This window comes from Salvelinus alpinus, chromosome 6, assembly GCF_045679555.1.
Source record: "Salvelinus alpinus chromosome 6, SLU_Salpinus.1, whole genome shotgun sequence".
In the NCBI taxonomy this organism is placed as follows: domain Eukaryota; kingdom Metazoa; phylum Chordata; class Actinopteri; order Salmoniformes; family Salmonidae; genus Salvelinus; species Salvelinus alpinus.
This window is the reverse complement of record NC_092091.1, coordinates 22,897,370-22,909,057: the sequence shown is the minus strand read 5'-3', so window position 1 is coordinate 22,909,057 and position 11,688 is coordinate 22,897,370. Positions and strand designations below refer to the sequence as shown.

The window sequence follows — 11,688 nt, the reverse complement described above, 5'->3', positions numbered from 1 at the left end:
GCCAGGTAGTAGATGAAGAGGAGACTGAGTGGGCCAGGCCAGGTAGTAGATGAAGAGGAGACTGAGTGGGCCAGGCCAGGTAGTAGATGAAGAGCAGACTGAGTGGGCCAGGCCAGGTAGTAGATGAAGAGGAGACTGAGTGGGCCAGGCCAGGTAGTAGATGAAGAGCAGACTGAGTGGGCCAGGCCAGGTAGTAGATGAAGAGGAGACTGAGTGGGCCAGGCCAGGTAGTAGATGAAGAGCAGACTGAGTGGGCCAGGCCAGGTAGTAGATGAAGAGGAGACTGAGTGGGCCAGGCCAGGTAGTAGATGAAGAGCAGACTGAGTGGGCCAGGCCAGGTAGTAGATGAAGAGCAGACTGAGTGGGCCAGGCCAGGTAGTAGATGAAGAGGAGACTGAGTGGGCCAGGTAGTAGATGAAGAGGAGACTGAGTGGGCCAGGCCAGGTAGTAGATGAAGAGGAGACTGAGTGGGCCAGGTAGTAGATGAAGAGGAGACTGAGTGGGCCAGGCCAGGTAGTAGATGAAGAGGAGACTGAGTGGGCCAGGTAGTAGATGAAGAGCAGACTGAGTGGGCCAGGCCAGGTAGTAGATGAAGAGGAGACTGAGTGGGCCAGGCCAGGTAGTAGATGAAGAGCAGACTGAGTGGGCCAGGCCAGGTAGTAGATGAAGAGCAGACTGAGTGGGCCAGGTAGTAGATGAAGAGGAGACTGAGTGGGCCAGGCCAGGTAGTAGATGAAGAGGAGACTGAGTGGGCCAGGTAGTAGATGAAGAGGAGACTGAGTGGGCCAGGCCAGGTAGTAGATGAAGAGGAGACTGAGTGGGCCAGGCCAGGTAGTAGATGAAGAGGAGACTGAGTGGGCCAGGCCAGGTAGTAGATGAAGAGGAGACTGAGTGGGCCAGGTAGTAGATGAAGAGCAGACTGAGTGGGCCAGGCCAGGTAGTAGATGAAGAGGAGACTGAGTGGGCCAGGCCAGGTAGTAGATGAAGAGGAGACTGAGTGGGCCAGGTAGTAGATGAAGAGGAGACTGAGTGGGCCAGGCCAGGTAGTAGATGAAGAGGAGACTGAGTGGGCCAGGCCAGGTAGTAGATGAAGAGGAGACTGAGTGGGCCAGGCCAGGTAGTAGATGAAGAGGAGACTGAGTGGGCCAGGTAGTAGATGAAGAGCAGACTGAGTGGGTCAGGCCAGGTAGTAGATGAAGAGCAGACTGAGTGGGCCAGGCCAGGTAGTAGATGAAGAGGAGACTGAGTGGGCCAGGTAGTAGATGAAGAGCAGACTGAGAATGTAATGGGCGTGTTCCTCTGCCCAGGTTTCGCTGACGCATGCCAGATCTTACAGCGTGTGAATATTTTAAGTTTCAGCTAACCACAGCATTATGGTTGCGTTCCCCTGTTCAGACGTTGCATGCATCAACCAATGGTTGCATGCCACATCATCAACTGTGTCATCGACTGACAGATTGCCATAACATATGATATGGTTAGCTGATACGTAAAATACCTATCTAGGCATAAGTTCTGGCAGGCGTGAGCAACGCCAGGGCAGAGGGACGCGTCCTACGTTATAGCAAAATGTCAGTCGATGACAGTCAATGACGTGGCACGCAACCATTGGTTGATGCATGCAACGTCTGAACAGTGGAATGCAACCAATATGAACTCCTCATGCTGCTCATTACTGAGGTGTAAACCATACTAGCCTTTACACTGACAAACACACACATCCCCTCTGTGACTAAACACACATGCAGACACACACTTATTCACACATCCCCTCTGTGACTACACCCAAGTCATTATCATAAGAGGGACGGGTGGTTTATTACAAACCATTTGTTTAGATTGGAGGTCATATCACATACCGTGTATGGTGGCCACTGTATGGTGACAAACGTCCATTGAGAGCCAGTCACTCACAGTAAGACGTGCCTGAGAACAGAATGACGCGGACTGGAGGATGTACTGGGACACCGTGGGGTGGTACTTTACAGGGTTTCAGAATGGATGGGTGGGAGCTTTTGCATGCAAGCAGTGTTTTTAATTCAATAAAATGATTCAAGTAAAATGTGTCTTTTTTTATAGAACCTATTTAAATCCCTCTGCAAACGTAATCATTTCCCCCCTCAGTTGCACATTGAGTTCATGGATGTATGTGTTACAGGGGGTCTCATGCACAATATGCACTCACTCAGAAAATTTATTAGTGGCAGAAACAATAGGGAGTGCATCAGTTTGACTGTGTCTGTTCATATCATGGCTCAGAGCACTTGTAAAACTTCTACAAGGGAGCATTATATGACGCACAATGTTACAACAACAGAATCGTGATATAGAATGACACACTCGTCTTTGACGTAGGAAACATTTCCTTTATGGACTTCGTGTTCCTAATGATTGGTAAATACAGTAATAAAGTCAACCTTCCCCACTTCCCCAAATAACACACAAATCACATTACGCAAATGCGTGGAAAAGTACAGCAGGTCTACAGGTCTACAGCAGTGAAGCAGTAACATAGTTCATCAGTATGTCTGTGGAGTCCAACACATCCGGACTATTGTCACAAGCCATGAGTGAACATTATGGCCTTCAGGGAAATGCACAAGTCAGAAAACATCCCTGCCTGTGTCTTTTGTTTTATCCATCATCTTCATTATTAAGATGATGACAATAATATAAAGACAGGGGACCCTACCCAACCAGTTTTGACTCAGTGCAATAACCTGCCTGGCAGGTGTGTCCAGTACACTGTTGAGCTTGGTCATGACTCATGGGTCTATTTCTCTGTGGTGGAAACTTCCTGATCACACTTTTTTAGTCGAGGAACTTATTGGGCTGCGTTTACACAGGCATTGTACCGATGTTTACATATAGCCGCGTTTTCACAGGCAGCCCAATTCTGATATTTTTTTCACTAATTGGTCTTTTGACCAATCAGATCAGATTGAAAAAAGATCTGATGTGATTGGTCAAAAGACTAATTTGTGGAAAAAATATCAGAATTGGGCTGCCTGTGAAAACGCAGCCAGTGTCTGAGGCCCATGTCAACAATGCCTCTAGGCTAGTGTCCTTCGCTCCTCTTTTCTCTCTTCCGCTCCACTGTTTTCTTCTCCTCTTCTTTTCTCTTCCCTGACATCCCCTTCGGACCTCGGTGATGTCCGCTAGGTACGGCTGGGGTTGGGGGATGGCTTGTCCTCGTAGCCATACAGGAAGGTGGCCACGATGACCAGTACTGCACCAAGGAAGAACACACTGAAGAGGACACAAATAAATTAAAAACACAGCATTACACGTGTCAGAGCCAAGGGACATTAAAATAGGAAATTTAAATAACCTGGCTAGAATGTGTGTACCTTGTGGGGTCAAAGTCCTGCAGCCAGAAGTAGGATATGAGGGTTGACAGGATGATGGAGAGTGACGTGGCAAAGCCCTTCAGGATGTTGTCTGCATACTTGATGACAGCTGCTATAGCCAGCCCTCCTAGTGCCTAGAGAAACACACACCAGACATGGACTGGATGAGCAGAGTGGGGTAGTTTGGGCAAAACGGACACTATAATCAGATCAAGCAATATTCCCTTAGTAAAGAGGCATGCAAAATATTCATTCTGCAATATTAACAGAGCAAGCTTTTTCACTTAAAACGGAACACTATTTGACCGGAGTCTGGTTAAGTGGGTAACACTCTCGCCTCTGAAACCGTATACTAATAAAAAACGGAACATTATTTCTCCACATTGGTAGCTTGCGAATTAGTATTACATTTGGCTAAATTTGCCCTAAAGCTGATAGGTGAAGTGAAAAGACAATAGTGAGATGTACCTGCAGAGCCACCACTGTCCAGGTGATTGTGTTGTATCCCTTGAACATCCCAGATTCTCGGACTCTCTCCCCATCGTACGCAAACATCCCCATCAGACCAAACACCAGGCCAAACATTCCTACAGCCAGACACACAGGTCAGATGATATAACAGTTTGAACTGATGTAGGATTGATAGGAAAGTAGATTTAGCATAACCCTGCCTGCGTTAATCAAAAAACAATAACCTGTGGTGCTTGACTGGGAATCAAAGACAAATTATGTCTACATGCATAGACATGAATACATTCATGCTAAAAACACTACACTCGTTCCATTCTTTATGAGGATGAATCAAGTCTATTCTCTGTACATACACTTGATACAGGAAACTAGCACAAGTTCACACCAGGAAATGAATCACAGGAGAATTAACACACGCTTCACACGTTCAGAGGTAAAAATAAACTCAGCAGGAAGACTCATTTGTCAGAAAAGGAGCTGAGAGACAAACACAGGGTTTCTGAGCAGTGAAAAGGAAAAAACACTGTAAAACCTCCTTTCAAGGACCCGGTAGAGATACTGGAGCTCTGTCATGAATAACATATCTTTAAAAATAATGGGGCAATTCTGGGATGAAAAAGTGCCCTTATAGCAAGAAAACCCTACTATAGTAGAAACCTTTCATGCTGACCCAGTTGGATGTTGCGGACCCAGACGCTCTATTTGGTCTCTTTGAGGATCTTCGCAAAATAAACCCCAGCGAAGCCACTGGAGCAGCAGGCCACCAGCACCGCCACCACGCCCACAAACTGGGACCCTTCAGACATCTGCTCCTTCTCAGTGGCCCCGAGGGATTCAGAGGGCCACTAGACATCGGACACACAAAAACACACACACTTGCACTAAAACAATTTAGTCACTGAATGCAGGTTTAAAAAAAGTGGATTGTAAAGGAGTTAGAGTAGAGTTTACCTGCACAAGTGCGACCCCAGCCATGAGGATGAGCAGGGAGAGCCACGGGTACACACCCAGCCTCCGGCCCAGCATGGACACTGAGAACAGGGCTGTGGTGAGGATCTTCAGCTGATACGTCACCTGGTGGAGAGAGACAAGGGGAAAGCAGGGGACACCATTTAAAGACAATAAAAAGTACACTACCCCAGACACAAGTAGATATCCCACACAGAAACATATGCATGTGTCCACACAATTACAAAAGAGACAAACACACACTAAGTGGAGGCTGCTGAGAGGAGGATGGCTCATAATAATGGCTGGAACGGAGCAAATGGAATGGCATCAAACACATGGAAACCATTTCACTAATTCCATTCCAGTCATTACTATGAGCCTGTCCTCCCAAATGAAAGTTGCCACCAACCTCCTGTGCACACACTCCATAACAGGTTGTCTAACCTGGTAGGTGGCAGCGTCCAGGTTGGACAGAGCCACATAGAGCACGTTGTTCTGTAGGGTGTAGATCCCAGAAGGAATGGCCAGCTTCAGGGTCTCTATAGGCTTGTGAGTGATCTCTTGCCTCAGAATACTGTTCAGAGCCCGAATATTGTAGCCTAAGAAACACAGCCAGACAGGAGAGAGTGAAAGAAAGCATTTCATTGGACAGTGTATGCCATGTGTATCATGTACATATATGACTAATACAACTTGAAACTTGAGAGGGAGACAAATGGAGGGCCAGCTTGCCTAAATGTATACTTGCACATGTATATTTTTAAACAGTTGTATTATCTTTGAGGACACTCACTGTGCTCCTTGAATATGAGCAGCACACAGGTCATGATCTTCATGAGCTCAGCCACCACCACAGCAGAGGAGGCCAGGTAGCGGGGGCCGTCCCCCTGTAGCGTGCGGGAGTAGCGCATGGTCAACACCAGAAAGGTGGTCTGGAACACCAGCACCCACAGAGACAGGTACTTCAGCCTGGACGACACCATGTTGGGGACAGCAGGGTCACTCTGGTCTGCAGGGATCACCGATAAATCCACTATAATTGAGAATTTAAATAAGCATTTCTCTACGGCTGGCCATGCTTTCCACCTGGCTACCCCTACCCCGGTCAACTGCCCGGCACCCTCCACAGCAACCCGCCAAAGCCCCCACCATTGCTCCTTCACCCAAATCCAGATAGCTGATGTTCTGAAAGAGCTGCAAAATCTGAACCCCTACAAATCAGCCGGGCTAGACAATCTGGACCCTCTCTAAAATGATCTGCCGAAATTGTTGCAACCCCTATTACTAGCCTGTTCAACCTCTCTTTCATATCGTCTGAGATTCCCAAAGATTGGAAAGCTGCTGCGGTCATCCCCCTCTTCAAAGGGGGTGACACTCTAGACCCAAACTGCTACAGACCTATATCTATCCTACCCTGTCTTTCTAAGGTCTTCGAAAGCCAAGTTAACAAACAGATTACCGACCATTTCGAATCCCACCGTACTTTCTCCGATATGCAATCTGGTTTCAGAGCTGGTCATGGGTGCACCTCAGCCACGCTCAAGGTCCTAAACGACATCATAACCACCATCGATAAGAGACATTACTGCGCAGCCGTATTCATCGACCTGGCCAAGGCTTTCGACTCTGTCAATCACCACATTCTTATTGGCAGACTCGACAGCCTTGGTTTCTCAAATGATTGCCTCGCCTGGTTTACCAACTACTTCTCTGATAGAGTTCAGTATGTCAAATCGGGGGGCCTGTTGTCCGGACCTCTGGCAGTCTCTATGGGGGTGCCACAGGGTTCAATCCTCGGGCCGACTCTCTTCTCTGTATATATCAATGATGTTGCTCTTGCTGCTGGTGATTCTCTGATACACCTCTACGCAGATGACACCATTCTGTATACTTCTGGCCCCTCTTTGGATACTGTGTTAAATAACCTCCAGACGAGCTTCAATGCCATACAACTCTCCTTCCGTGGCCTCCAACTGCTCTTAAACGCAAGTAAAACTAAATGCATGCTATTCAACCGATCACTGCCCGCACCTGCTCGCCCGTCCAGCATCACTACTCTGGACAGCTCTGACTTAGAATACGTGGACAACTACAAATACCTAGTAGGATTGGTTAGATTGTAAACTCTCCTTACAGACTCACATTAAGCATATCCAATCCAAAATTAAATCTAGAATCGGCTTCCTATATCGCAACAAAGCATCCTTCACTCATGCTGCCAAACATACCCTCGAAAAACGGACTATCCTACCGATCTTCGACTTCGGTAATGTCATCTATAAAATAGCCTCCAACACTCTACTCGACAAACTGGATGCAGCCTATCACAGTGCCATCCGTTTTGTCACCAAAGCCCCATACACTACCCACCATTGCGACCTGTACGCTCTCGTTGGTTGGCCCTCGCTTCATACTCGTCGCCAAACCCACTGGCTACAGGTTATCTACAAGTCTCTGCTAGGTAAAGCCCCACCTTATCTCAGCTCACTGGTCACCATAGCAGCACCCACTCGTAGCACGCGCTCCAGCAGGTATATCTCACTGGTCACCCCCAAAGCCAATTCCTCCTTTGGTCATCTTTCCTTCCAGTTCTCTGCTGCCATGACTGGAACGAACTGCAAAAATCTCTGAAGCTGGAAACACTTATCTCCCTCACCAGCTGTCAGAGCAGCTCACAGATTACTGCACCTGTACATAGCCCATCTATAATTTAGCCCAAACAACTTCCTCTTCCCCTACTGTATTTATTTATTTTGCTCCTTTGTACCCTACTATTTCTATTTCTACTTTGCACATTCTTCCACTGCAAATCTACCATTCCAGTGTTTTACTTGCTATATTGTATTTACCTCGCCACCATGGCCTTTTTTTGCCTTTACTTCCCTTATCTCACCTCATTTGCTCACATTGTATATAGACTTATTTTTCTACTGTATTATTGACTGTATGTTTTGTCTCAACTAGCCTACCTGCTGCAAGGTGAGGGGGCAGTCTTGAAACATTCAAAGGAAGGACCAATGGGCCAAATGGCTGCAACTCTTGCTCCTGTGGTCGGGCACTGGAGACAAGCTTCAGTGGTGTGAAGAAAAATTAGCTTACACTGACACTGTGGCCAGACAAACATGCTGGCCTCCTGCTGGCTCAAAAACAGCAACACAATGCTCTCTTTGTCCACAAGACCAGGGGCACCAGCAGATACCATATGACAGTTTCCTAGTCCATCAAAGATTAACTGACTTTTAATTGTAGTGTGGTAAGGTCCGTTTGGACATTGCCATGATTGTAGAATCCCCTTTTCAATGATTTTACAGACAAAAGTCAGGCTACATGCATAATGACAGAAAGTCAACAATGACTACATTAATACTTCAACTTTTGTTTATTCAGTTTAATTACAGTCAAAACAAGTGACACCTTCCTATAAAGTTGTCTAGCTAGTTTGTGCAGGCGTCTTCTCACATTCATCAACAAGGAAGCAGGCAAGCTAACGTTACGCTCGCGCCACTGACTCATCATTCTCACCCAGTTTGATAATGCAAGGATTGCAGACCTACCTGGTGGCACCGGAAGAAAGCTAGCTAGGTTATACAAAAGTTGAGCCGTAATTCTTGAAGTGTTAGTTGTAGTGCAAGCTAGCTAACGTTAGCTTAGCTGCCCTGAGTAGCTAATTAACTCAGCGGTCTGTTAGCCACACATTTCAAGCAGAGTTTCTAAACCATATTGTACTGTCTTTGGTTCAAGTCCTCTCGTCCATTGACCCAGGCTGGCTCACAACAACGGTATTCTACCATTGCCCCTTCATACCAACGTTGTTGGATGTTAGCTCTCCGTGTACTTTTAAGGGCCAACCTTGCTGCCCTGTTCTGAGCCAACTGCAATTTTCCTAAGTCCCACTTTGTGGCACCTAACCACACTACTGAACAGTGGTCTAGATGCGACAAAACTAGGGCCTGTAGGACTTGCCTTGTTGATAGTGTTAAGAAGGCAGAGCAGCGCTTTATTATGGACATACTTCCCCCATCTTAGCTACTGTTTTGACTATGACAGTTTACAATCCAGAGTTACTCCAAGCAGTTTAGTCACCTCAATTTACTCAATTTCCACATTATTCGTTACGAGATGTAGTTGAGGTTTAGGGCTTAGTGAATGATTTGTCCCATGTACAATGCTTTTAGTTGAGGAAATATTTAGGACTAACTTATTCCTTGCTACCCATTCCCAAAACTAACTGCAACTCTTTGTTCAATGTTGCAGTCATTTCAGTTGCTGTAGTAGCTGACGTGTATAGTGTTGAGTCATCTGCATACATAGAACATATTTGGTATAACTCTGTTTCATAGGCTCATGATTACTGCATACAATAGCTGTAGGATCAACAGAGGTAATTAGGGGGACATAATAGAAGTTACTTACATTGTGTCTGCCAACGCCCCTGGGATAATGTAAGTTTTATGCAGCATTATGATGACTCATTGTCACAATGGTAGGGGTTAATTGAGCTGGTCATTGATAAATCATTGTTTGAACACAGCCTTGAAACGCTTGGTTGCTTGACTGCCGTTGAACGCTCAATCAACCCCCCTTGGCCAGAGCTCCCAGTGTGCGCTCCGAGAGCAAAACACTCTGAATTTATGAACTGACAATCTGACAACGATTTACGAACTCTGGCGCACTTTGGCACTCCAGATTGAATTTACCAACACACCCAAAATCGTAAAATGTCTAGCTAGTCATTTGTCATGCTAGCAAGAGGTTGCATAGCAACAGCATCAACTTCCGGTAGACAGGCGAAGCTCTAGTACGCTCAACACATTTTATTTTTTTTATTTTTTTATTTAACCTTTATTTAACCAGGTAGGCAAATTGAGAACACGTTCTCATTTACAATTGCGACCTGGCCAAGATAAAGCAAAGCAGTTCGACACATACAACAACACATAGTTACACATGGAGTAAAACAAACATATAGTCAATGATACAGTGAAAAAAAAAATAAGTCTATATACAATGTGAGCAAGTGAGGTGAGATAAGGGAGGTGAAGGCAAACAAATATATGTATAAATAAATAAAAATATAAAAAGGCCATGGTGGCGAAGTAAATACAACACAGCAAGTAAAATAAAACTTAAAACACTGGAATGGTTGGTTTGCAGTAGAAGAAAGCGCAAAGTAGAGACAGAAATAATGGGGTGCAAAGGAGCAAAATAAATAAATAAATACAGTAGGTAAAGAGGTAGTTGTTTGGGCTAAATTATAGATGGGCTATGTACAGGTGCAGTAATCTATGAGCTGCTCTGACAGCTGGTGCTTAAAGCTAGTGAGGGAGATAAGTGTTTCCAGTTTCAGAGATTTTTGTAGTTTGAACATGAACATGAACGATACCATTCGTTTACAGTATACTAAAATGAACTAATAGTATGTAGTATATACTCATTAAGTATGTAGTATACAGTATGTTAGTATGAGTATTCTAACACGACTTGTACAGTATTTTTGTCTTCCTCATCTGATTAGAAGAACATCAAGAACTAACCTTCCGCTCGCCCTTTACTGCCACCTGCTGGATGGGTGGACAGGGTTCTACTGAAAACCCATGGTGGCAGGCTTGTTCGTCAGTGTTGGAGACTGCCGAGTGACTTATTTTAATGACTGTTGACATCCAATATGTTGCATTACTGCCACCAAATGAACTAAAGTAATGTTATTTACTGCTGCTCTTTAAGTATTTGTTATTCTTATCTCATACTTTAAAAAAAAAGGTATTTTCTTAAAACTGCATTGTTGGTTAAAGGCTTGTAAGTAAGCATTTCACTGTAAGGTCTACTACACCTGTTGTATTCGGCGCATGTGACAGATAAAATTTGATTTTGATTTGACAAATCCTTTACACTTTGTGATACAAAATGAGAAAAGGGCAAACAATAAAACCCACCACCTTATTCCACTACTTTAACCCTATCTGACCCTACCCTGGCCAACGACCTGAGAGGACGGTAACCCTATCTGATCCTACCCCAGGCCAACGACCTGAGAGGACGGTACAATACCACTCAACACACCCTGTAATTATTTTATTTTTTCCTGAATTCAAACCTCGTACCCCCAAGTACTTCTCTGGAGCTGCCACCACAACATCTATTTTCTGTGACTTTACGTTCCATCTCTGCGGTACAGTTGATAACCATTGCTATGAACACTAGGAAGCCAACCTTACTGAAATATATCACTCATTGGCCTATCCCTCTGTTCTGGCACAGATCTACTATTCACAGGGATCCTCTCAGGATCCCTCACCCTTGATCCACACTCCTCTACTTTCTTCACTGTCTCAGCATACGACATCTTCTGCACTACTCTGACCCTGGCCACCTCAACCTGCCTCCCTCGCACCAGACATCACAGATCCCCAGCAACATGGGCACCTGTACAGATGACACACACAACTTTTCTCACCGAAACTATGCATTTCTCTGTGCACACGTCCCACATCTTGGAATCTCCATCCTACAGTGCTGCCACATGCCCATAAGTGTGACACCTATAATGTGAATTATGTATTTGATGCTCTTGAACCAGTGTCTCGAACACAACCCTCCCAAGTGGGAGGATCAACACAAGTGGGTCTATCGAAAACTAACAGCTAATTGGGCAGATCATTTTCCTAACCTTAACCTCATTCTTGTAACCTGCTAGGGTAGTTCTCCTAACCAGCCACGTTAATTCACCTAACCTGCCATGTTTATCCTAACCTGCTACCCTAATTTTCCTAACCTGCCACGTTAATTCTCCTAATCTGCTATGTTAGTATTCCTAACCTGCCACGTTAATAATACTAACCTGCTACGTTAATGATCCTAACCTGCTTAGCTAAAAGGATACAAGGAAAGAAGCAGCCACATAAAACAAAGTCTTGAG

General features: G+C 45.2%; 1 pseudogene; it reads right to left on the bottom strand.

The window, feature by feature from the left end:
- Positions 1-1,516: 1,516 nt before the first annotated feature.
- LOC139578376 (UDP-N-acetylglucosamine transporter-like) lies at positions 1,517-9,122 on the bottom strand (annotated as a pseudogene).
- Positions 9,123-11,688: the final 2,566 nt, after the last annotated feature.